General features: G+C 39.9%; 1 protein-coding gene and 1 long non-coding RNA gene across 6 annotated transcripts in view; one reads left to right on the top strand and one right to left on the bottom strand.

Moving 5' to 3' along the window:
• The window catches only part of LOC105470104 (transmembrane protein 117), a 579,101-nt gene that overhangs the window by 102,222 nt on the left and 451,015 nt on the right, over positions 1–25,864 (top strand). The gene's annotated exons all lie outside the window — the stretch shown is intronic.
• On the bottom strand, positions 18,694–20,873 carry LOC139356791 (uncharacterized). The gene is made up of 3 exons (XR_011609219.1): positions 20,785–20,873; positions 20,569–20,665; positions 18,694–18,829 (listed from the first exon to the last, which is right to left on the bottom strand). It is a non-coding gene; the product is annotated as an uncharacterized lncRNA (long non-coding RNA).

Here is a 25,864-nt window from a genome sequence, read left to right as displayed (position 1 = left end):
AGTCCTGTGAGAGAGAGACTTTTGTTATTAATAGGTTGTTTTAAAAGTGGGCCACAGCTGGGCGTGGTGGCTCATGCTGTAATCCTAGCACTTTGGGAGGCTGAAGTGGGCAGATCACAAGGTCAGGAGATCGAGAACATCCTGGCCAACGTGATGAAACTCCATCTCTACTAAAAATACAAAGATTAGCTAGGTGTGGTGGTGTGGGCCTCTAGTCCCAGCTACTTGGGAGGCTGAGGCAGGAGAATCGCTTGAACCCGGGAAGCAGAGGTTGCAGTGAGCCAAGATTGTGCCACTGCACTCTAGCCTGGCAACAAAGCAAGACTCCTTCTCAAAAAAAAAAAAAAAAAAAAAAAAAAAAAAAAAAATTAAGTGGGCCACCCTGTATTAACTCCTAGCTTGTGATATATACTTATCAAATCAGTAAGGCATGACGATGTGCTAACAAGTAGTTGTATAATTTTTCTAAGTTTCTTCACTTCTTTCTTTCATCATATAATGAAACACAAGGATTGATCTTTTAGTATAATTTCCTCTTGGTTTGTTCTCAGTAACTTTGTTTGTTTGTTTGTTTTGTTTTGTTTCTGTTTTTTTTTTGACGGAATCTTGCTGTTGTCGGTCAGGGCTGGGGTGCAATGATACGATTTTGGCTCACTCACTGCAACCTCTGCCTCCCGGGTTACAGCAGTTCTCCTACTCAGCCTCCCAAGTAGCTGAGATTATAGGTGCCTGCAACCACGCCTGGCTAATTTTTGTATTTTTTAGTAGAGATGGGATTTCACTGTGTTGGTCAGGCTGGTCTTGAACTCCTGACTTCAGGTGATCCATCTGCCTTGGCCTCCCAAAGTGCTGGGATTACAGGCGTGAGCCACTGCGTCTGGCCTGCTCTCCGTAAGTTTTGAGGCCAGAATATAAGGAGATTGGCTTAGTATTAAAATTAGATTTGTGACAATAATAAACCACTTTAGGTATTTGTTGTGTGTTGAAATAGTTACTGAGAAAGATTTTGATCTGTTTTCCCCAATAGATCAGAAAGCTAGGTAATATCCTTTTCTTCTAAATGTAGGCTAGGCAGGATTGTTGTCCAGTTCCATGGGAAACAGGGAACTGTTTTGATGTTACATATAGATTTTGGCCACCATTGTTCAGTACTGAGAGGGAAGCTCATTTAGAATTTCATTGTTTTTCCCTCACTAAAGGAGATGAATAGCAAAGGGAAAAATACATTCACATGTTTCATATTTTAGTTTATACTAACAAGTGATAAATTCAAGAATGTGATTTGAGAGAAAATGTTCAGGCTCTAGAAAGTTATTAAAATACTTTGTAATTATTTCTTGGACTTAGAATGATAGTTTTAATAACACGTCTATTTTGAAGGCTCTCACCTATGGCTCGTCAGAATATGTCTCAGCCTTGGAGCAGTGCCTGTAATACTAGAATGGGTAGTGGTTGGAGTTACCTAACACAGCCAAAGGTTTCTCTGTGAGTTTTTTTGTACTCAAAGCACTGAGAGCAGAAGGAGAAGGAACCTATGTGAAAACTACATTTTAAAAGCAATTGCTGGAAATAATACATTATATAATATATAAAATATATCTTTTGCTAAGAAGCTGACTTTTGATATAATTCTGCTTGTTTTTTTATCTGGAGCTAATGAGGCCTGTGCTAACTGGAAATGCTTATTTTGAGGAAGGGAACCGATTTGAAATAAATAAATTAAATGCAATAAATAATTCCTTGTACTCTATAAAGCACTCAATAGCTGGAAATAAAATGAGAGCTAATAGTTTTTGAGCATTTACACCAGGCATGAATTATCTCAATTACATCTCTCAATTATTCCGTGGAATAGGAGTTATTATTATCTCCATTTTGCAGATCAAGAAACCGAGGACTAGAGAGGTTTTGCCACTTTATTGTTTAAAGAACACAGGTCTGATTGATGGTTGACCCTGTTACTCATTCACCAGATGTCTATTAGCCTTTCTCTGTATTTTGTTATTCAAGCAGAATTCGACAATTGAAAGAAGCAGGAGGTATGCTTAGGAAATAAGAGAATAGTTAGCCTACAGTTTATGTGTAGCCTAACTAAAATTGAAAGTGGTCTTTTTTATTCTCAGACTAAATACAGTCTTACAGTGTTTTATGTAACTGTTGAACTCTTCATCATTATGCCTCATCTTCATAGGAAAACATCTTTTACTGAGAGGATATATTAAAGGTGCCACATTTTAGAAAAATTCATAGCAAGGGACAAATGGTTTAATTCTGCAGAAAAAATAAATCAAGGCTGAGCATGGTGACTTATGCCTATAATCCCAGTGCTTTGGGAGGCTGAGGCAGCAGGATCATTTAAGGCTAGAAGTTTGAGACCAGTCTGGGCAACAGAGACTTTGTCTCTTACAGAAAATAAAAAACTTAGCTGGGGGTGATGGCACGCCCTGTAGTCCTAGCTACTTGGAAAGCTAAGGCAGGAGGATTGCTTGAGCTTGGGATTTCCAGGTTACAGTGAGTTATGATTGTGTCACTGCACTCCAGCCTAGGTGAAACAATAAGACTCTGCCTCTGAAAAGAAAAATAAAAAATAAAAATTAAATCACCATTTATAAAAGATGTATTATTAACTTTTATGACACACATCATTTGATCAAGTGAGCACATTGCAATAGGAGTGTAAACTTGGAGGAAAATCAGTTCTTAGAGCAATTGGATACAACTGTGCTATTGGGGTTGTCCTAGTACACACCAGGTTTTCTGAGGTATTGCTTCATCCCATGTAGCACAGGGAATAATGGAGCCAGAGAGTGCAGTAAGGACAGTGGGCACACAGACATGACAAAGTGGTTTTATATCAGAGGATTCCTGGTACTAGAGAGGAATTCAGGATTCTTTACACTGAATCTCATTTGCATTACACTGAATTTGTGGGGAGTCCAATGTTTCTTTGTTTATGAGTCTCTCTAGGAATATTGGCCTAGAATTATTTCCAAAAGGGTTTCAAGAATTTCCTATGATGGCTAGATCTGTGTTAATGTATTTTAGGATTCCTTTCCAAACTGGAGGAGTTCAGGACTAGAATGAATGATGAGTGACTGTAGGGTTTCCAAGGGGAAGAAGGAGTTTTCTTAGACTGGTCTGCGTTTTTTGTGCAGGTGTGCCATTTTAGAAATGGGTATAAATTTAATCTAAGCTGGGGTCTCATGATCTCTCACGATAGAGAAAAAAATCCCTAGGTTTATCTAGACCAGAACTTCAAGAGTTTTTAGCCCAGAGTTGCCTGGCTCCTGTTTTCCTCATTACAGTGGATTCCCTGAAGTATGCACTAACTCTTATGGCTTTAGACATCTCTAGGGAGCCAAGCTGAAAGGCAGTCAGATGGAGAGGGAAAGAGGTAAGTTAGCTGGTTGAGCTAAAAAGGATCAAGACTCGAACAATCCGTATTTGTAGCACCACGAGGAAAAAACTTGTCCCAAATTTGACTCTCTTTCTGCACCTCAGTTCCTTACACCACTAAAGTGCTTCTTATTGTAACCTCATTTATTCTTTAAGTCACCAAGATGTAACTAAACTCATCATTTTATAAATGTTGAGGGTTCTGCGTGGAGAAGGTGCTGATCCTGGGCATAGTTTTGCATCTAGCCATTTTATGAGGAACTTCTTTTTTTTTTTTTTTTTTTTTACAAGGTGGCAGACTAGGTAACCTGAAGCCTTGCCTACTACAAAATCTTTAGAACAGCTGGAAGAGATGAAGCAACTCGGTATACTCCTTTGAAATGCGTAGCTGAGTTTACCCAAAGGTCAGGAAAAATCCCAGAGGACAAAAATGCAGAAGGATCTGAAAACGGGGGCAGTAAGACTATGAACTGATAGATGAACTCAGATGCTCAGTGGAGTTGACTTAGGCACTTGAATTTTAACCTTTATGTAGGGACCAGAAACAAGGATTTGGCTCATATTAATTGAAAATAGAAGTTTCCACACAGATGGTCCTGCAAAGGGCTACAGTGGGAGCGGGGGGTGAAGTGGAAAACATGTACCTGTTAGCAGCACTGAATCATCGGATCTGCAGCAAACTGGATTTTTGCCTCATTGGAGGAAAGAATTCAGCTAAGGGACTTAAGGCAGAGTGAGAGACTGAGACAAGTTTTAGAGCAAGAGTGAGAGTTTATTAAAAAATTCTAGAGCAGGAATGAAAGGAAGTAAAGTACACTTGGAAGAGGGCCAAGCGGGCAACTTGAGAGATCCAAGTGCCCCATCTGACCCTTGACTTGGGTTTTTATACATTGGAAGGGTTCTGAGGTTTGCATTTCTTCTCCCTTGATTCTTCCCTTGGGGTGGACTGTTTGCATGCTCAGTGGCCTGCCAGCACTTGGGAGGGGCTGCATGTGCAGTGTGTTTACTGAAGTTGTGTGCATGCTCATCTGAGGCATTTTTCTCTTACCAGTCAAGTGTTCCCAGAGGAAGGTCATATTACCAGTTAAACTCTGCCATTTGGTCTGTTAGTACACATGATTGAGCCCACTAGCCCACCTTCTGAGACCTTATGGGGAAGCTGCTGATCACCAGGAGTTTGCTGTCTGTTGGGAGACTCCCTTTCCGTGGCACTGGCTGTGACCAATTATTATTTTGGAGAGACTGTTTAACAACTGCCTATCACCTGATGGTTGCCTGACATTCCTGAGGAGGGCCCTCTCCTGCCCTGCTCATGTCTGCCTAGCTACCTACTTCAACAAAACCATTAAGCACAGTCGAGCATCAAAGCAGCTTGTACTTAAACTGGGCTCTTGGGGAAAAATATCTCCCAGGGAACTGTTACCATAGGTGCAGTTTTGTGATTTTAATATGCAGTTTCCTTTGGATTTTAGAACCTCAAAACATCCTCAGCTATCATAAATACTTCACCCAGTTTCAGGTTCTTACTTTTCTCTGGACACCCCTCCCCAAATAACTTGAATGCCTCCGTTTTATTATGTAGAGCAATTTAGTTCCCTTTTGCCTCAACTTCTATCCACTTCGATTTATCAAGGGCTTTTCTTTTCATGAAAAAAATCATATTAATGCATTTTACAGTCAAAGGAACCAATACTCTGATTTACTGCTTTCTCAGAATATGAAGGTGTCAACCTAAAAGGAAGAAACTGAGGCAAAATTAATATAAGTAGAGTTTGTTTAGGCCAAGCTTGAGGACTGCAACCCAGGATCATAGATCCAAATGGCCCTGAATATATGCTTCAATTAACAGCAGTTATAAGTGTTTTTTGAACGGAAAAGAAGAGGCAGATTTTGAGTTGTTTACCAAGAATTTATATTAAAATAACACAAGCTGTTGATTGGCTATACAGCTGGTCAGGAACAAAATGACTTTAAACAATTGCCCCAGGCATGGGTGTGGTAGAGGCTGGGGGTGGGGTCTTGTGGGATTGAGGGCAATGACTGAAGTTCCATACTCATGACTTTCTGGGCCTGAGTACCTCACATAGCTCAGACTGCTCTGAACTATTTTATTTTTCTCAAAGGGGTTGTTACCCCAGTATTTTGACTTTGTTTTTAAAATAACCATTGTCATTTTTAAAAATTCTGCTATCAGTTTAACGATCTCTTGTGGAACAAAGGGAAGATGTGGGCAGGGGCCAAGATGGCCAAATAGAAACAGCTCGGGTCTGCAGCAACCAGGGAGACCAACACAGAAGGCAGGAGGTTTCTGCATTTCCAACTGAGGTACCCAGTTCATCTCACTGGGACTGGCTAGGCAGTGGGCACGCCCCAGGGAGAATGAGCAGAAGCAGGGTGGGGCATTGCTTCATCCGGAAAGTGCATGGAGCCTGGAGGAGCGGGGCCGGAGGGGGGAGGCCAGCCAAGGGAAGTGTCGAGGGCCTGTGCCACCCCCCAGGGTTACTATGCTTTTCCCATGGATTTTTGCAATCCACAAATCAAGAGATTCCCTTGTGAGCCTACACCACTAGGGCCGTGGGTCTCAAGCACAAAACTGGGCGGCTGTTCAGACAGGCACTGAGCTGCAGGAGTTTTTTACATACTCCAGCAGCACCTGGAACTCCAGTGAGACAGAAGTGTCCACTCCTTTGGAAAGGGGGCTTAAGCTAGGGAGCCAAGTTGTCTTTCTCAGTGGCTCCCACTCCTATAGAGGCCAGTAAGCTAAGAACTACTGGCTTGAAATCCCTACTACCAATACAGCGGTCTAGAATCTGCCTGGAATGACCAAGTTGCCGGGGGGAGGGGCAGCTGCCATTACTGTGGCTTTAGTAGGCGGTTTGGGAGATTTGGACTGGGCAGAATTCTCCACAGTGCAGCAAAGCAGCTGTGACCAGACTGCTTCTCTAGATCCTTCCTCAGTAGGCAGAGCCTCCCCGCAGAAAGTCTACCAACTCCAGTTAGGGGCTTACAAACTGAACTCTCATCTCCCTGGGACAGAGCACCTGTGGGGAGGGGTGGCTGTGGTCTCAGGTTCAGCAGACTTAATCTTTCTTGCCTGCCAGCTCTGAAGAGATTGGCTGATCCTGATGAGGGCAGTTCCCTGACCACAGCACACCAGTTCAGGACTAGAATGAATGGTGAGTGGCTGTAGGGTTTCCAAGGGGAAGAAGGAGTTTTCTTAGACTGGTCTGCATTTTTTGTGCATGTGTGCTAAGGGACAGACTGCCTCAAGAGGGTCCCTGACCCCGTGCCTCCTGTCTGGGTGAAACCTCCAAACGGGGGTCGGCAGACATCTGATACAGGAGAGTTCTGGCTGACATCAGGTTGGTACCCCTCTGGGATGAACCTTTCAGAGGAAGGAGCAGGCCACAATCTTTGCTGTTCTGCAACCTCCACTGGTGATAACCTAGGTGAACAGGGTCTGGAGTGGACCCCCAGCAAACTGCAGCAGATCTGCAGAAGAGGGCCCTGTTAGAAGAAAAACAGAAAGCAACAACAACAACAGCAACATCAACCAAAAGACCCCACAAAAACCCCATCCAAAGGTCATCAGCCTCAAAGATCAAAGGTAGATAAATCCACAAAAATGAGGAAAAACCAATGCAAAAATGCTGAAAATCCCAGAAGCCAGAATGCCTCTTTTCCTCCAAATGATCACAATACCTCTGCAGCAAGAGCACAGAACACGGCTGAAGCTGAGATGGATGAACTGACAGAAGTAGGCTTTAGAGAGTGGGTAATAACTAATTTCACTGAGCCAAATGATTATTTTCTAACCGAATTCAAAGAAGCTAAGAACCATGATAAAAGATTATAGGAGCTGTTAACTAGAATAACCAGTCTGTAGAGGAACATAAATGACCTGATGGGTCTGAAAAACACAGCAAGAGAACTTTGTGATGCAAACACAAATATCAATAGCTGAATTGGCCAAGCGGAAGAGAGAATATCAGAGGTTGAAGACTATCTTGCTGAAATAAGGCAGGTAGACAAGATTAGAGAATAAAGAATGAAAAGGAATGAGCAAAACCTGCAAGAATTATGGGACTGTGTAAAAAGATGGAACCTACAATGGATTGAAGTACCTGAAAGAGATGGGGAGAATGGAACTAAGTGGAAAAACACAATTCAGGATATCATCCAGGAGAACTTCGCCAGCTTAGTAAGACAGACCAGTATTCAGATTCAGGAAATCCAGAGAACCCCATTAAGACACTCCACGAAAAGGTCTATGCCAAGACACATAATCGCCAGATTCTCCAAAGTTGAAATGAAGGAAAAAATGTTAAGGGCAGCAAGAGAGAAAAGCGAGTTCACCTACCAAGGGAAGCCCATCAGATTAACAGTGGACCCCTATGCGGAAACCCTGCAAGCCAGAAGAGATTGGGGGCCAATATTCAACATTCTTAAAGAAAAGAAATTCCAGCCCAGAATTTCATATCCAGCCAAACTGAGCTTCAAAAGTGAATGAGAAATAAAATCTTTTTCAGACAAACAAATGCTGAGGGATTTTGTCATCACCAGGCCTGTCTTGCAAGAGCTCCTGAAGGAAGCAGTAAATATGGATAGGAAAAACCATTACCAGCCACTACAAAAACACACTGAAGTACACAGACCAATGACACTATGAAGCAACTACATTAACAAGTCTGCAAAATTAACCAACCAGCATCATGATGACAGGATCAAATTCATACATAACAATATTAACCTGAAATGTAATAAGGCTAAACGCCCCATTAAAAGACACAATGGCAAGCTGGATACAAAGACAAGACCTATCGGTGGGCTGTATTCAAGAGACATATCTCATGTGCAGAGACACAAAAAGACTCAAAATAAGGGAATGGAGGAAAATTTACCAAGCAAATGGAAAGCAGAAAAAAGCAAGAGTTGCAATCCTAGCTTCTGATAAAATAGACTTTAAACCAACAAAGTTCAAAAAAGACAAAAAAGGGCATTATATAATGTTAAAGGGTTCAATTCAACAAGAAGAGCTAACTATCCTAAATATATATGCACCCAATCCAGGGGCACCCAGATTAATAAGTTCTCAGAGACCTACAAAGAGACTTAGACTCCTACACAATAATAGTTGGAGACTTTAATACCCCACTGGCAGTATTAGATCATTGAGACAGAAAATTAACAAATATATTCAGAACTTGAACTCAGCTCTAGACCAGGTGGACCTGATAGATATCTGCAGAACTCTCTACCCCAAAACAACAGAATATACATTTTTTTTTTTTTTAGCACCACATGGTACTTACTCTAAAATTGATCACATAACTGGAAGTAAAACACTACTCAGCAAATGCAGAAGAAATCGTAACAAAAGTCTGTCAGACCGCAGCGAAATCAAACTGGAACTCAAGATTTAAAAGCCCACTCAAAACCACACAACTACATGGAAATTGAACAACCTGCTCCTGAATGACTCCTGGGTAAATAATGAAATTATGACAGAAATCGAGAAGTTGTTTGAAACAAAAAAGAGCAAAGAAACAGTGTATCAGAGTTTCTGGGATGCAGCTAAAGCAGTATTAAGAAAAATGTATAGCACTAAATGCCCACATGAAAAAGCTAGAAAGATCTCAAATTGACACCCTAACATCACAACCAAAAGAACTAGAGAACCAAGAGGAAACAAACCTCATAGTTAGCAGAAGACAAGAAATAATCTCAGAGCACAACTGAAGGAGATAGAGACATGAAAAACCCTTCAAAAAATAAATCCAGGAGCTGGTTTTTTGGAAAAAAAATCAATATAGTAGATCACTAGCAAGACTAATGAAGAAGAAAGGAGAGAAGACCCAAATAAACACAATCAGAAACGATAAAGTGGATAACACCACTGACCCCACAGAAATACAAACAACCATCAGAGAATACTATAAGCAACTCTGTGCACATAAACTGAAAAATCCAGAAGAAATGGACAAATTCCTGAACCCATACAACCTCCTAAGATTGAACCCGGAAGAAGTTGAGTCCCTGAATAGACCAATAATAAGTTCTGAAATTGAGAGAGTAATAAATAGCCTACCAACCAAAAAAAGCCCAGGTCCAGAATTCTACCAGAGGTACAAAGAGGAGCTGGTGCCATTTCTTCTGAAACTATTCCAAACAATTGAAAAGGAGGGAATCCTCCGTAACTCATTTTATGAGACCAGCATCATCCTGATACCAAAACCTGGCAGAGATACAACAAAAAAAGAAAACTTCAGGCCAATATCCCTGATGAACATTCATGCAAAATTCCTCGATAAAATATTGGCAGACTGAATCCAGCAGCACATCAAAAAGCTCATCCACCACAATCAAGTTGGCGTCATCCCCAGGATGCAAGACTGGTTCAACATACGCAAATCAATAATGCAATTCACAACATAAGCAGAACTAAAGACAAAAACCACATAATTATCTCACGAGACACAGAAGAGTCTTTTGATAAAATTCAACACCCCTTCATGTTAAAAACTCAATAAACTAGGTATTGAAGGAACACTTCAAAATAGTAGGAGCCATTTATGACAAACTCACAGTCAATAACATATTAATAACATACTGAATGGGCAAAAACTGGAGGCATTGCACTTGAAAACTGGCACAAAACAAGGATGCCCTGTCTCACTAGTCCTATTCAACATGGTGTCGGAAGTTCTGGCCAGGGCAATCAAGCAAGAGAAAGAAATAAAGGGTATTCAAGTAAGAAGAAGAAGTAAATTCGTCTTTGTTTGCAGATGACATTATCCTATACCTAGAAACCCCATCATCTCAGCCCAAAAGCTTCTTAAGCTGATAAACAACTTTAGTGAAGTCTCAGTGTGTCCGGAATTGGTGGGTTCTTGGTCTCACTGACTTCAAGAATGAAACTGCGGACCCTCACAGTGAGTGTTACAGTTCTTAAAGATGGTGTGTCCGGAGTTTGTTCCTTCACACATTCAGATGTGTCTGGAGCTTCTTCCTTCTGGTGTGTTCGTGGTCTCGCTGTCAGGAGTGAAACTGCAGACCTTCGTGGTGAGTGTTACAGCTCTTAAAGGCAGCGCGTCTGGAGTTGTTCATTCTTCCCGGTGGGTTTGTGGTCTCATTGGCTTCAGGGGTGAAGCTGCAGACCTTTGCGGTGAGTGTTACAGCTCATAAAGGCAGCGCGGACCCAAAGAGTGAGCAGCAGCCAGATTTACTGCAAAGAGGGAGAGAAGGAAGCTTCCACAGTGTGGAAGGGGACCCACGAGGAGTGCCCCTGGCTGGCTCAGGCAGCCTGCTTTTATTCCCTTATCTGACCCCACCCACATTCTGCTGGTTGGTCCATTTTACAGAGAGCTGATTGGTCTGTTTTGACAGAGTGCTGATTGGTGTGTTTACAATCCTTGAGCTAGACACAGAGTGCTGATTGGTGCATTTATAATCCTTGAGCTAGACACAGAGTGCTAGACAGAAAAGTTCTCCAAGTCCCCACTAGGTTAGCTAGATACAGAGTACCAATTGGTGTATTTACAAACCTTGAGCTATACACAAAGTGCTGATTGGTGTATTTACGATCCTCTAGCTAGACAGAAAAGTTCTCCAAGTCCCCACCAGATTAGCTAGATACAGAGTGCTGACTGGTGCACATACAATCCTCGGGCTAGATATAAAAGTTCTCCAAGTCCCCATCCAGCTCAGGAGCCCAGATGGCTTCACCTGGTGGATCCTGCACCAGGGCGGGGCTACAGGCGGAGCTGCCCGCCAGTCCTGAGCCACGCCTGCACTCCTCAGTCCTTGGGCTGTCAATGGGACCAGGCGCCACGGAGCAGGAGGCGGCGCGCCTCAGGGAGGCTCCGGCCTTGCAGGAGCCCACCAGCAGGTGGGGAGCTCAGGCATGGCGGGCTGCAGGTCCCGAGCCCTGCTCCATGGGGAGGCAGCTAAACCTGGCGAGAATTTGAGTGCAGTGCCGGTGGGCAGGCACTGCTGGGGGACCCGGTGTGACCTCCACAGCTACTGGCCCTGGTGCTAAGCCCCTCACTGCCCTGGGCTGGTTGCGCTGGCGGCTGCTCTGTGTATGGGGCCCACGGAGCCTGCACCTGCACCTGCCGGAACTCGCACTGGCCCACGAGCACTGCCCGCCTCTCCCTCCACACCTCCCCGCAAGCAGAGGGAGGCAGCTCCAGCCTCAGCCAGCCCAGAGAGGGGCTCCCACAGTGCCGTGGTGGGCTGAAGGGCTCCTCAAGTGCCTCCAGAGTGGACATCAGAGGCAGAGGAGGCGCTGAGAGTGAGGGCTGCTAGCACATTGTCACCTCTCATCAGGATACAAAATTAATGTGTAGAAATCGCAAGCATTCCCATAGATCTACAGCAGACAAGCAGAAATCCAAATCATGAATGAACTCGCATTCGCTATTGCCACATATAGAATAAAATACCTTGGAATACAGCTAACAAGGGAAATGAAGGACCTCTTTAAGGAGAACTACAAACCAGTCAAGGAAATCAGAAAGGTCACAAGCATATGGAAAAACATTCCATGGTCACGGATAGGATAATCAATATCATGAAAATGGCCATACTGCCCAAAGCAATTTGTAGATTTAATGCTATTCCCATTAAACTACCATTGACACTCTTCACAGAATTAGAAAAATGTATTTTAAAATTCATGTGGAACCAAAAAGAGCTCATGTAGCTAAGAAAAGCGTAAGCAAGAAGAAGAGCTGGAGGTATCACACTATGATGCCTTTAAACTTACTACAAGGCCACAGTAATCAAAACAACATGGTACTGGTACAAAAACAGGCACATAGACCAATGGAACAGAATAGACAACTCAGAAATAAACTTGCACATCTACAACCATCTGATCTTCAATAAACGTGACAAAAACAAGCAATGGGGAAATGATTTCCTATTTAATAAATGGTGCTGGGAGAACGGGCTAGCTATATGCAGAAAATTGAAACTGAATCCCTTCCTTACACCTTATATAAAATTATCTCAGGATGGATTAAAGCCTTAAATGTAAAACCCAAAACTATAAAAACCGTAGAAGACAATTTAGGCAATACTATTCAGGACATAGGCATGGGCAAAGACTTTATGATGAAATTGCTGAAAGCAATTGAAACAAAAGCAAAAATTGACAAATGGCATCTAATTAAACTAAAGAGCTGCTGCACAGTGAATGAAACTGCCATCAGAGTGAACAGACAACGTATGGAATGGGAGAAAATCTTTGCAATCTGTCCATCTGACCAAAGTCTAATATCCAGAATCTATAAGGAACTTAAGCTTAAGTTTTCAAGGTAAAAACAACCCCTTTAAAAAGTGGGCAAAGGATATGAACAGACACTTCTCAAAAAAAAAAAAAAAAAAAAAAAAGAAGATGTACATGCAATCAACAAACACATGAAAAGGAGCTCAACATTACTGGTCATTAGAGAAACGCAAATCAAAACCACAGTGAGATACCATCTTATGCCAGTCAGAATGGCAGTTATTAAAAAGTCAGGAAACAACAGATGCTGCTGAGGTTGTAGAGAAATAGAAACACATTTTCACTGTTGGTAATGTAAATTAGTTCAACCATTGTGGAAGACAGTGTTGTGATTCTTCAAAGATTTAGAACTGGAAATACCATTTGATCCAGCAATCCCATTACTGGGTATATACCCAAAGGATTATAAATCATTCTACTATAAAGACACATGCACACCTATGTTCATTGCAACACTATTCACCATAGCAAAGACATGGAATCAACCCAAATACCGATCAGTGATAGAATGGATAAAGAAAATGTGGTACATACACACCATGGAATAGTATGCAGTCATAAAAAGGAATGAGATCATGTCCTTTGTAGGGACATGGATGAAGCTGGAAGCCATAATCCTCAGCAAACTAATGCAGGAACAGAAAACCAAACGTTGCATATTCTCACTTATAAGTGGGAGTTGAACAATGAGAAGACATGGACACAGGAAGGGGAACAACACACACTGGGGCCTGTTGGGGAAGGGTGGGAGTGGGAGAGCATTAGGGAAAAGAGCTGATGCACGCTGGGCTTAATACCTAGCTGATGGGTTGATAGGTGCAGCAAACCACCATGGCATACATTTACCTATGAAACAAACCTACACATCCTGCACATGTACCCTAGAACTTAAAAAAGAAAAAAAGCAATAAAAAAGGGAAGATATTCAAATAAAAAGGGACTAGGCAATCAACTATATTAAAATGAGAATTATATAGTAATCACAGTTGAACTTTTGCAGTGACTGTACAATATGCTGCATTATTTATATATGGGAATGAAGCCTTGAGAAAATGAGACATCAATAGAAAACTATTTTGTTCCATAATAATGGGATTTGACTTAATTAAAAATTATTCCAAATACGTTTTCTAATTTCCTCTCTTTTCAACTATGTACCCTGAACCAGTCTATTTAGAAATTCTCTATTTGGTATTAATAAAGAGAGGCGTGCTCTCAAGTTCAGGTCACAATCTTTATTGACTAGAAACTGAAAAGGTCAACCAGGGCTGGGAAGGATTTTTCGGTTTTGGGTACTTCAAACACTTTTTGAAGTTGTCTTTCTGAATAATTTCTTAGTAATGTAATTTTTATAGCATCCATAGTATAAAGTCCTAATTTAGGAAAGGCTTGCTTGGTCTTTTCAAATATTCCTGCTCCCCAAAGGTTGGTAATGTATAATGTACAAGGAAGGAAGTGGTGGGGGAAGCAGTGCATCAACACCATGATGTTGATCAGAATATTCTGAAAAGAGCCACTTGATGGCAGCAAAAGGCATGTTTTCAGCACTGATTGTCTCATTAATGAATCACAGGAAAAGAAGGGAATCTTCCCCCTTCTGAATTTCTGAAACTTGGTGTTGAAATATTCTCCTGTTGTGTTGTTAATGGGCTTTTTGAGGAAATCTACATAGTGAATTCTATGATAAGCACTTGTTATTTTGTGATGTGCTTGGCCCCTTTTACTATATGTTCTAAAACAGGTTTAAATAACCCTTATATGCTTGCATATACATCTGTATGTTTATAGTTATTTTAGTATTATAATGATAAATACAGTGTTTAGCACTGAGGGAATTAGACATTTGACTCACTGGTAAAAATTCCTCTTTGAACTGGAATGTTTCCAAAGAGTGCGTACTGTTTAGGGCAGGATGTGCAGAAGCTGACGTTTTCTAGTGTTAATCACAAGGGAAAGTTCCATTTTCCTGATACAAAGCCTTTTCCAGAGAATCAATTATCAATATTAATACATCACTATGTGTTAAGATTCAGAGAGAGAAATTGAGAAAGAAGACAAAGTGATGCAGGCAATTTTGAAAATAAATGTTACTATTCATATTAAGGACCTGAACAATGTGAAGGTATGGGTTAGGTGGTGACTGTAATGAGAATGGAATAGACTCGGTCTCTCTGTTCTGTTTCCTTTTTGATAAGCTTTAGTAAGAAGTCACATGGAGAACTCATCTGGCTGGGTATGGCGAGTACCCTCAGTAAGTGTGATCTGACCAGGACGACTGCACCAAGGGAGGTGGCAGAAGAGAATATCTGAAATGGAGGCTTTCCTAAAATGTAGAACGCATGGTTTCTATGTACTGAGGGGGCAGCAAAAGCAAGCAAGGATGAATAGGAAAAATAAACGAGGGAGAGACTGGCATAGACTTGGAAGGCTGAAAGAAATTGTTCAAAATCTAATTAAATTCCACGCACCATGCTGACTTAGGCCTTAGCCTCTGGAGCTCTTACATTTATCCTGATTTTTAAAAGAATGACTAATACACTGGTTCATAAGTATGAAAAGACTCTCTGATTTGTAGCTCCAGTTTCTATCTTCACAGCTGTAGGCTTCAGCACATAATTTTTCTCAAGGCTGAATTATTTAGTGGAAAAAATTCAGGGTGAACTTTTACTTCAAGCAGTTTATTTTTAATTAAAAAATTTTGTTAAGTTCACTATTTTCAACAGCTTCAGTAATGCTTTCTGATCCCTTACACAAACTTTTTTCTTATTCTAGTCAATAATGATTGAGTAGTAGGAGCCCAAGTGCACATTTTTACTGATAAGAACTGCGATTTTCACTTATTGTTTTTCAAGTAATAAGTTGGTCAACCTGCTGCCATTGTTTACACCGGTAGCTTCCTTCCAAGGAAGGAATGTTTGTGTGTTTGCTTCTTTGTTTTATTTATTTTGGGAGGTGGTATTTGTTTTATTTATTTTGGGAGGCGGTAAGAAAAAATTTAAATTTAATAAACTATAAGTGACCTAAACTGATGAAACTATTAAAGTACAAGGCTACCAATTGTAGCAAATTAAAAAAAAGAGATACAATATGATTTCCAAAGGTATGTAGTTAAACACAGCATTTAGGGGTGAGTAAAGAATGGAGGACTGGGAAAGGGTTCAGGAGCTGGTGTGGGAAGAGGGCCGAGTTGTATGTTTTAATGAAACCCAGAACTCCTTGATTCAATAGCTGAAAAGCTTGATTGGCTGCTCATACAAGGCTGGATGCAAATTCTGCTGGAGTGGTGCTTTAGATAATTTGTTGGGTTCACTCTTAATTAAGCTAAACATTGACTTGCTTGTACGATTAATTCACAATAATAGCACAATTAATTACTAAGGCTGGGAGTAACGGGCAGAGTTAGTTGCCGAGAATGGGCTGGTGACAAGAAAGGCTGGAAATGAATGGCTGATTCTGGTCAAGAGGATTGACTCAGGGAGGCCCTGGAGAGGGAGGTGGAATAAGGGGAGAGAAGGAGGGAGAGGGAAGAGAGGAAGAGGGAAGAAGAAGAAAGAGAAAGAGAAAGAGAAAGAATGAGACTAGACTTATTTAGCTAGAGGAAACAGCAATAGGGCACTGTTTGCTGCTGTTAATATTATTGGTTTTGCATTACTTGGTTTTAATAGTACAAAGGTAAAATGGCACAGCATATCCAAATTATCACAAGTTCAGTTAGTGTTGTTTGAATTGGTGAAGTTTTAAAACATTAATGAAAAACATAATCAATGTTGCATCCTTGTTACTCTATGCGAGTGCTTTATTAGCTTTTCAGAATGGACACTGATTTGACACACTTAAGAGGTGTTCTGTGGTCATTATTCATGGTTGTTTACTCCAGCTCTCTTATTAAATATTTTATCAGCTTGTTAGAGGGGGAAAATTCTGATCTGGCAAATAAAATACTTGGATGTTAGCCCCATCTTAACTACATAGAGGCAAAAATAATGTGGAAAAGTTAGACAGTTTTTTCATTTTCTAGAAATGAGTTGTTATATCATTTATAATTAATGATATTAATAGTGATATTAATATCACTATTCCTGACATCATCATCATCGTGATTAATCTGGGGGAAATGCATGCTTCCGAAGTGAAGAGGCAAAGTAAATTTTTAAGGTCGCAAAAAATCTTGGTTGTCTTTGACCTTATTTTTTTTATGTTGGAGGCAGTGTGATATAATAGAAACAGCATGGACTTTTGTCTCAGCATTCTTTAGCCTTGTGACTCTGAGTAAACTACACTTTCTGAGCCTCAGTTTCCTCAAGTGTAAAATGAGGATGTTAGTACCCGTTTCAGGGTTGTTGTGACAATCAAGGAAGATAATAAATGCAAAACAATTGGTACGATGCCCACCATATAATGAACTCTTGATAAATATTAGTAGCGATTATAATAACAGAAAATACATATTTTAGTTGAAGTACTTTAGCTCTCAATAAATATTAATTGCTATAATAAAAAAAGTAAGTAATTTGGCCAATATATGAAATGACCTAATTTATGGCAGTAATATTATTACATTATCATGCAATTGTAATAATTATTATTTTCATACAAAATGCCCAAATGAATACCTGGCCCCAGTAGATCTTTAATAAATATGAATGTTTTATGCCATAGTACTTAATGTGTAATCTTAAAGATACTTATGGAGTGAAATTAGCCCATGGAATATATGACACCTGGCTTGAATGCTATTGGAATGCTTCTTTATGAAGGTAAATAAGCAGTTCCTTATTTGATTTTCCATAAATGAAAAGTAAATGTGAAAATCTACTGTAATATTTGATTACACATTTTATTAAGTAACTAAATGATTATTTGATAATTCTTTTTAAAAAGTGGAAAAATTTGATAGAATTATGGATGATAGCTTGGGAATAACTGAGTGGCTTGTGTGTGTGCACATGTTGTGTGTTCGTTATCTAAAGCCCATATGATAATGAATATCTTTAGGTCTATCTGAGTTCCTTCTTCCCAGTGGTGAATATGCAGGAAATAATTACTTTCTAGTCATGGAAAATTGATGTATATTGATAGCCTGAGGTTCACGGCTTACCAAAAGTTATATAGTCTGATTTAATAAATTAATAAGAGATGGCCCAGCACCATCTGAGAAAGTGATATTTCTGTGACAGTTTATCCTATGCGTTATTAACTCTGTAGTTATTCTTGAGGAATTGATCAAAAACAGTAAACGGAGTCCTATTAAGAAAATATTTTAATTTTTAAATATTTTCCTCCTAAAGTAGCATCAGTGACAGTACAAGTGTATACAGTGTCCTTGCTCCTGAGTTAGAAATGTCTACAGACTCTTCTACCCTTCCGGTACCAGGTCAGGAAGGTTAATATTGTTTTCATGGTGGACTTAAGTGAGCTGCCTGTACTTTCTTAAGAAGAGGATCACATCGGAATTGGTTAATTTTTCTCTATTTCATTTTCCTTTAGGCTACTGCCAGGGTACCCTGACACTACTTTTTCCTTTTATCTGGAGAAGCAAATATGCGTAACATAATTAAGTTAGTGTCAGAAGACATGGGATTATGGGGCTTGAAAGAGCATAATATTTACAGTAGTAAAGTTCTTTAGAATTGGGACACTCAAAGATGGATACTGATTTAAGTAACATACTAAATTAATATCCTTATTTAATTTTATTTAATTTTAAGAACCACCACTTTATGTCATTTACAATAAAAGATCAATAAAATTAAAATATGAAGAAAGGGAAATATTGGATTTTGATATTTATTTTGTAGCCTCCACAGTCTAATTCTGTCTGCCTAAAATACATATTTTAAAAGATTAGGAGGGGTTGGGCGTGGTGGCTCATACCTGTAACCCAGCACTTTGGGAGACAGAGGTGGGTGGATCACGAGGTCAGGAGATCGAGACCATCCTGGCTAACATGGAGAAACCTTGTCTCTACTAAAAATATGAAAACGAAAAAAAATTAGCCAGGCATGGTGGTGGGCACCTGTAGTCCCAGCTACTCGGGAGGCTGAGGCAGGAGAATGGTGTGAACCCGGGGGAGGGCGGAGCTTGCAGTGAACCGATGTTGCGCCACTGCACTCCAGCCGGGGCGACAGAGCGAGACTCCATCTAAAAAAGAAAAAAAAAAAATTAGTTCCTAGGCATGTTGCAAAGCGTACTTTATTCAGCATCCTATGTAGTAATAGGAAATAATATATATATCACATATAAGATGCTTATATTCTTTTAGCAAAAAACAATTAGTGTTTATTGCTTCAATATTGCCTCAGTATTTGATTGCTTATTGTTAATACATCTACATATGCATATTCTGTTATTTTAAATATATTATAAATTATATTTTAAATATACTACTTAATATATACTAGTATACACAATATATAATGTGTAATATCCATTGTTAGGTAATAAAATCTAGTTATTAAAGCATTTTACTTTTATTAGAGAGTTTGATGTACATACTTACCGCTAAGTATCCAAAATAAATCACTGATGATAAAAAGTTTTGAGTAACAAAGAGATACATTTTGAACTCTACAGAGGCATCTTAATCAAGTGTGTGGATATATAGTTCATAACACTGAGGACATCAACAACACTTCATAGAAGAGATCTTAAAGGAGCAACAGATGTGGTATTTCTGTTAGGATCCTGTCAAGTTAATACAGGGCTCAGCAGAAAAGAGATGAGCTAGGAAATTTCAGCTCCAGTTACAGTTTAAAGACAGATTTCCCTAACATCAAGCAGAGCTGGTTCAATAAGTAGGTCAAGCACACATTTTGTTGTAGCCACACAATGAGTGATGATGGCTTACAAAGACAAGGTAAGAATTTAGGACTAGAAGATGCAAGTCAAGGTTGGCATAATTGGAGATCCAAGTCAAGATTGTTATTTGTGGTAATAGTCTAAACTCATGGATTACTTAGGAATTAGCAATAAGGTGGAGCTGAAGTCAGGAGTTTTGGAGAATTTAATGAACTCCATGGACCCACTACCTCCAGCCTCCCAAATTTTGTGTACAATATGAGAGTGTTTACAGACTCACAGCCATTGAACTAAGTATCTCAGAATTAGGAGAGTAAACAGGAGATCTCAATGATAAGCTCTTAAAACTAATATGTATCAGTCAGGTTAGGTTAGATTATGCCTCAGTAACAAACAAATCCAACATCTCAGTGGTCTGAAACAACAGAGTTTATTTCTTGCTCTCACTACATTTTCATTGTGAGTTAGCTGGAGGGCTCTATTGCTTGTTGCTCTCCCTCTGGGATCAAGGCTGAAATAGCAGTTGTAATGTGGAAGGTTGCTCTCAGGGAGGTCTCAGAGTAGTCAGTAATTGAACATTCTGCCTGGAAGTGACATAAATCACTTCTGCTCACACTCTGATAAGAACTGATTATTTGGCCCCACCCAAGCACAAGGGCATGGTAAGTGCATGGGCTTGGGAGGAGGAGAACCAGAAGCATTTTCAGGAACAACTCCACTGACTACCGCATGAGACCACTCCTACCTTTCAACTAGAAAGGGATTATATACCTCCTGATCTCCTACTTCTCCTTCCTAAAATCCTTCTCCACCTAACACACAATGTCTTTCTTCCTATGAAGGAAATATATAGAATATTTTAAAAATCATCCCATCTATGACTTGACATAAAAGGCGTGGATGCATTTCACATCAATATCTAGTTATTTTTCCAGTTGTACATAGTGATACCAGTTGGCTAGTCAGGATAAGTGTGCAATAATTGAACAGAAGAGAAATCTATTTCATGAGGAAGGTAAGATGTCAGGATTAGTAAGACACCGGACTGACTGGTGGCTAGTATGCTCTGGTTGAGTTCTTACCTATAATTAGTACTGTATACATTCTGATATGGTGACTACATCCATTCTGATTGATACTTCTTATGCCATTTTGGTTCTAAACACTTGAATGTCATCCCTAGTTAATAGAAACAAATTAGTTATTGAATTTCGAAGAAAAGGAACAGGTCAGCAGGACCTTATGGAGATATGGATAAAACATGTATAATAAGTCAGAGGAATTATAAAATGCTATACCTTTTTATGTCTACAAATTGAAAATGAGTCAAGAACACAGTTGGAATTTGATCATTTAAAATAGAGGCTCCAACTGTGGCTGAACTTTTGCACTCGTCCTGGTTGCCCTGGTAACAGGTTTCCTTTCTATGCTAGTAATATTAACAGTGTGAGTGAGGTAATAATTGGCAGTAGAGACATAGGTGTTCAAGTCAGCTCCTACTCCTGGGTAAGTTAGGAGTTTGCTGAAGGCAAAGGATGAGGTCATGAAGGGATGAATTTGAGTTAAAATAAGAAAAAGAATTAAGTTGAGCCTTATCTTGAAATTTTCTGAGCAAAGCCCTGCACATAGCATGTATTTCTCCTGATCTTGGTTGAAGTCAGGGTAGATAGTAAATCACGTGTATATTTGTATATCTCTATGAGGTCTTCCATCACAGCCCAGAGGAAGCACTAGACTGGAAAACTGTAACCTGTGCAAATTGGCTTGGATTTGAGCCACTTGCTGTGTAGATTACTCTGCCTCCTCCTAGAGTTACCCAGAAAGTTCTCATCTGCCCAGAAAGTTCAAGAGGGAGTCAGAACAGGCTTGTTCATATTTTTCTGTGAATGTTGCTTACTTTCTATTTGATATTGTCCTTAGGCATATTGTATCCCTGCCAAATATATCTTTTCAAATTCTGCTTAATGGTCTGAGCCTTTTTTGCTTTCATTAAATACCTGTCAAATGTACACCACTGCTTGGACTGAGATTAGGAGGAGTCAGCATGAGCACTTCACTGTTTTTTCTTTTTACAATTTTGACTTTTATTTTAGATTCAGGGGGTACATGTGCAGGTTTGTTACATGGGTATATTGCATGACACTGAGGTTTGGGGTACGATTGATCCTGTCACCCAGGTAGTGAGCATAGTACCCAATAGTTAGTTTTTCAGCCCTAGCCCCACTCCATCCCTCCACCCACTACTAGTCCCCAATGTCTACTGTTGCCATCTTTTTGTCCATGTGTACTCAATGTTTAGCTCCCACTTACAAGTGAGAACATGTGGTATTTGGGTTTCTCTTCCTTCATTAATTTGTTTAGTAGAATGGCCTCCAGCTGCACCCATGTTGCTGCAAAGGACATGATCTCATTCTTCTTTGTGGCTGGGTAGTATTCCATGGCATATGTGTACCACATTTTCTTTATCTAATCCACCATTGATAGGCACCTAGGTTGATTGCATGTGTTTGCTATTGTGAATAGCTGAGTAGTTCACTCTTTCAATATCTGTTTTCTCTTTAAACCTTTCCCACTAGAAAAAGAAGAGGATAAGAGGTGCTTCCTCTATTCCACTCTTTAAAATTCCTGAGACAAAACCTAATAAAAACTGTAACATAAATAAATTAAAATAATACACAACGTTACCTAAAAATAGGATGGTTTTTAATTTGTTATTCAAATGAGGACACCTTTGAAAGTGAAAGAAAGTGCTGTTAGTAATAACGTAGAAGAAAAGACATAGATTATGATGTCCATGGCTGACTCAATAATATAGTCACCATACCTAAAACCAGTAGGAGAGAACAGAGAGATAAGGAGGGAAGGAGAATTACCTTGGGATACTCTAAGGGGAAATCTTGGCCTTGGTGCACAATGAGTATTCATACTCGCTTGTGACTAATTTGCAGCCACGTTCAGTGCTATTAATAATAGAGAACATGAAATTATTTTAAGATAAAAGCTCTTTTCCAGGAATAACTTGTATCAGGCTAACTATATAAAAATAAGTTACTAGGCAAAAGTAAAGTCATAGAAATCCATATTCATAGTGAAGCCTCAGAAATGGTCTTAGTGATTGACAAAAGAATTGTCAAAGTTAAGGACTAACTCACTAATTTGATTGCATTTTCTGTGCCCATGACAATAATTTAAGAAAATTAAAATGAGCTCCACTTTTCTTAAGGCAAACCTGTCATGCCCTGCCTCAGATTTCAATAGGACTAAAGAAGAGTCCCTAGAATGTGAGAAATGACTATAACTGTGTAGTGGGCAGCCTCTGAGATGGTCTCAGTGATCCCACTTCCTGGTATTAGGCCCAGTCCTTTGTTCTTTTCCCCTTAAGTGTAGGTTGAACCCAGTGGATCCCGCTTCTAATGAATAGAATTTGATCAAAGTAATGCGTCGTCGTCGTCGTCGTCGTCGTCTTCTTCTTCTTCTTCTTCCTCTTCCTCTTCCTCTTCCTCCTCCTCCTCCTTCTTCTTCTGAGTGAGGCGTCATTCTGTCACCCAGGCTGGAGTGCCTTGGCACAATCACAGCTCACTACAGCCTTGACCTCCTGCTCAAGTGATCTTCTCACCTCAGCCTCTTGGATAGCTGGGATTACAGGCATGTGCCACCGTGCCCAGCTAATTTTTTGTATTTTTTGTAGAAATGGGTTTCACATGTTTCCCAGGCTGGTGTTAAACTCCTGGGCTCAAGTGATCCTCCCACTTGGACTCCGAAAGTGCTGGGATTACAGGCATGAGTGACTGTACCCAGACACATGTTACTTCTGAGGTTAGGCTGGCTTCTGTCTTGCACACTCTTTCTTGCCCTCTCTCTGGGAGCCCTTACTCTGGGGGAAGTAAGCTGCCACATTGGCAGTATGTCGTCCTATGCAGAGGCTTATGTGGCAAGCAGCTATCTCCAGATAATAGCCAGCAAGGACCTGAGGCCTGCCAACAACCTCATGAGGGAGTGGAAGCAGTTCCTTCCCAGATCAAGCCATGAGATGATTATAGCCTCAGCTGATGTGGTGATTATAGCCTTGTAAGAGATCCTCAGCCAGAGGATCCAGCTAAATTGTGCTGTGATTCCTGACCCACAGAAACCAAGATAATGAATGCTTTCTGTTTTAAACTGATGCATTTGGTGATAATTTATTCCCTAGCAGTGGATAACTAATGCACTGCATGTAAAATAAAATAGTGTGTTCTGAATGATGAAAATATACAGAAACATGCGTGAGCATGTGGACACGCACACACACAGAATGGCTACAAAATCCTTATGTGTTAAGGATAAGAGTTTTTCCTATGCTCTCCTGCATTCTCTGTGCTGATTTTATTTTTTGCCCTATGTTTTTTCCAGATATTTTCTTCTGTTTATGGTAGGGGGACTTTAAAATAGTTCCTCAGCATATTAGCAAATAAACAGAAGACTCAGTCTCAGGCATAGAGACCACATATGATATTATACAGCATACATTTGGGAGAAGCACTATTGATCTTTCTTATTGAATGCAAATTTTTCCTGTGAGTTTTCATAAAGAGGATCTTCTAAAATGTAGAGAACATCTTCAGTGATACTCCTAACAACATCCTTACCGTAAACAGAACAATGAATTTTAGCTGGCTGTTTCTTTTCAAGTCTGTCAGTATGGTCTTTATTAGCAGTTTTAAGGACTAGCCTAATTGTAGCATATGGCACCGAAGTGGAACTTACTAGCCTCCAAGGAGAATATCTTGCGTATTTGACTTTTTCGACAATATCAAGTGTCATGACAAAGGAGTTCATCAAATTTCTTTTGCAGATGGATAGTTGTCTTTTGGGAATGGTTTAAGTTCTACTTGTGACAAAGGAAAAAATAATTGGCAGGTAACACCTTTTTTTTCTGGCTATACAGCTCTGTGATTTGTTGTCTATAACTTAACTTTTAAATTATTTGTTCCAAAAAGGTAAATATTCAGCTTGAAAAAGCTGCTGAAGGAAGATTAAGTCCAGGCTACTTCTCATCTTATTCTGCTATAGGGTTAGCTAAAACCCTTTGCAGAATTAAAAACAAAAATTATCTCTTTAGCACAATACAAATTATTACAGTCATCAGATTATAGGTGCCATATACCACATTAATTTAGGAATAATGGTGTAATGCTGTTTCAGTTAGGCATGAAAAAGTACCTGTATTTAAAACTGTTTCCAGAATTGGCAGTTTTTATTGCAGCCTGCACATGGGGAAATAATTCTTACTAAAATCACTTAACACTTCCTCATGAGCTTTGTGTGACACGCGGATTTATGTGCATGTCCTTTTAGTAGGAAATGAGTTTGAATTTTACTTTGGGAAGTAAGAATTATATTGTAAGCGGAAATATAAAAAGATATAATAAAACTGTTTTCAGCTGGTAATGTCACAGCATCACTAATCAAAGAAAGCACAACAGAGCCATAGAAATATCTTTTTACTTTACAGAATAAAGTAGAAAATGCACTTTAATTGCTGTCATGAAAAGATAGAAGCAAAATATTGTTTGTGGTAGATGTCTGTTAGTGTGCAGTAAAGATTTATCGACTCTTTAAAAATTAATTTAAAATTGGCCAGGTGCGGTGGCTCATGCCCATAATCCCAGCACTTTGGGAGGCCAAGGTGGGTGGATCACGAGGTCAGGAGTTCAAGACCAACCTGTCCAAGATGGTGAAACCCTGTCTCTTCTAAAAAAAAAAAAAAAAAAAAAAAATAGCTGGGCATGGGGGCGGGTGCCTATAATCGCAGTTACTCGAGAAGCTAAGGCAGAGAATTTCTTGAACCTGGGAGGCAGAGGTTGCAGTGAGCTGAGATCGCGCCACTGCACTCCAGCCTGGGCGACAGAGTGAGACTGTGTCTCAAAAAAAAAAAAATTAATTTAAAATTATATTTCCATCCTTGTGTGAAAACTCTTGGAGGCTTCTGGCATTCACCTTGTACTTCTTCCATTCTGTCACCTGGCAACTTGCTGAATATTCCTTCTCTCTCACTAAAAGGTTTCTGTGCCTGTCTCACAGTCTTGGTCTTTGCTTGAAGTCTTGCCATCATCTTGGGTGTTTCTAAAATCCACACGGTCACCTAGGGACTCTGTCAAACCATCCAGTGGATTGGATGTTTCCCAGTCATTATTCTACTTAACCTGTTTCTCTCTCCATCCCTTGACACTTATCACCATTCCTGCCTCCTGGAAATACTGTATTTCCTTGGTTCCTAACACCACTCACTGCCTTCCTTTCTTTAATTTCTCCTCTAGGTATAGCAGTACCTCCTTATCCCCAGTTTTTCTTTGCAGTTTCAGTTACCTGTAGCCAACCATGATCTGACAATATTAAATG

Source organism: Macaca nemestrina, chromosome 10 (assembly GCF_043159975.1).
Source record: "Macaca nemestrina isolate mMacNem1 chromosome 10, mMacNem.hap1, whole genome shotgun sequence".
Taxonomy (NCBI): Eukaryota; Metazoa; Chordata; class Mammalia; order Primates; family Cercopithecidae; genus Macaca; species Macaca nemestrina.
The sequence above is the reverse complement of the archived record's forward strand: the minus strand, read 5'-3'. Positions and strand labels throughout refer to the sequence as shown.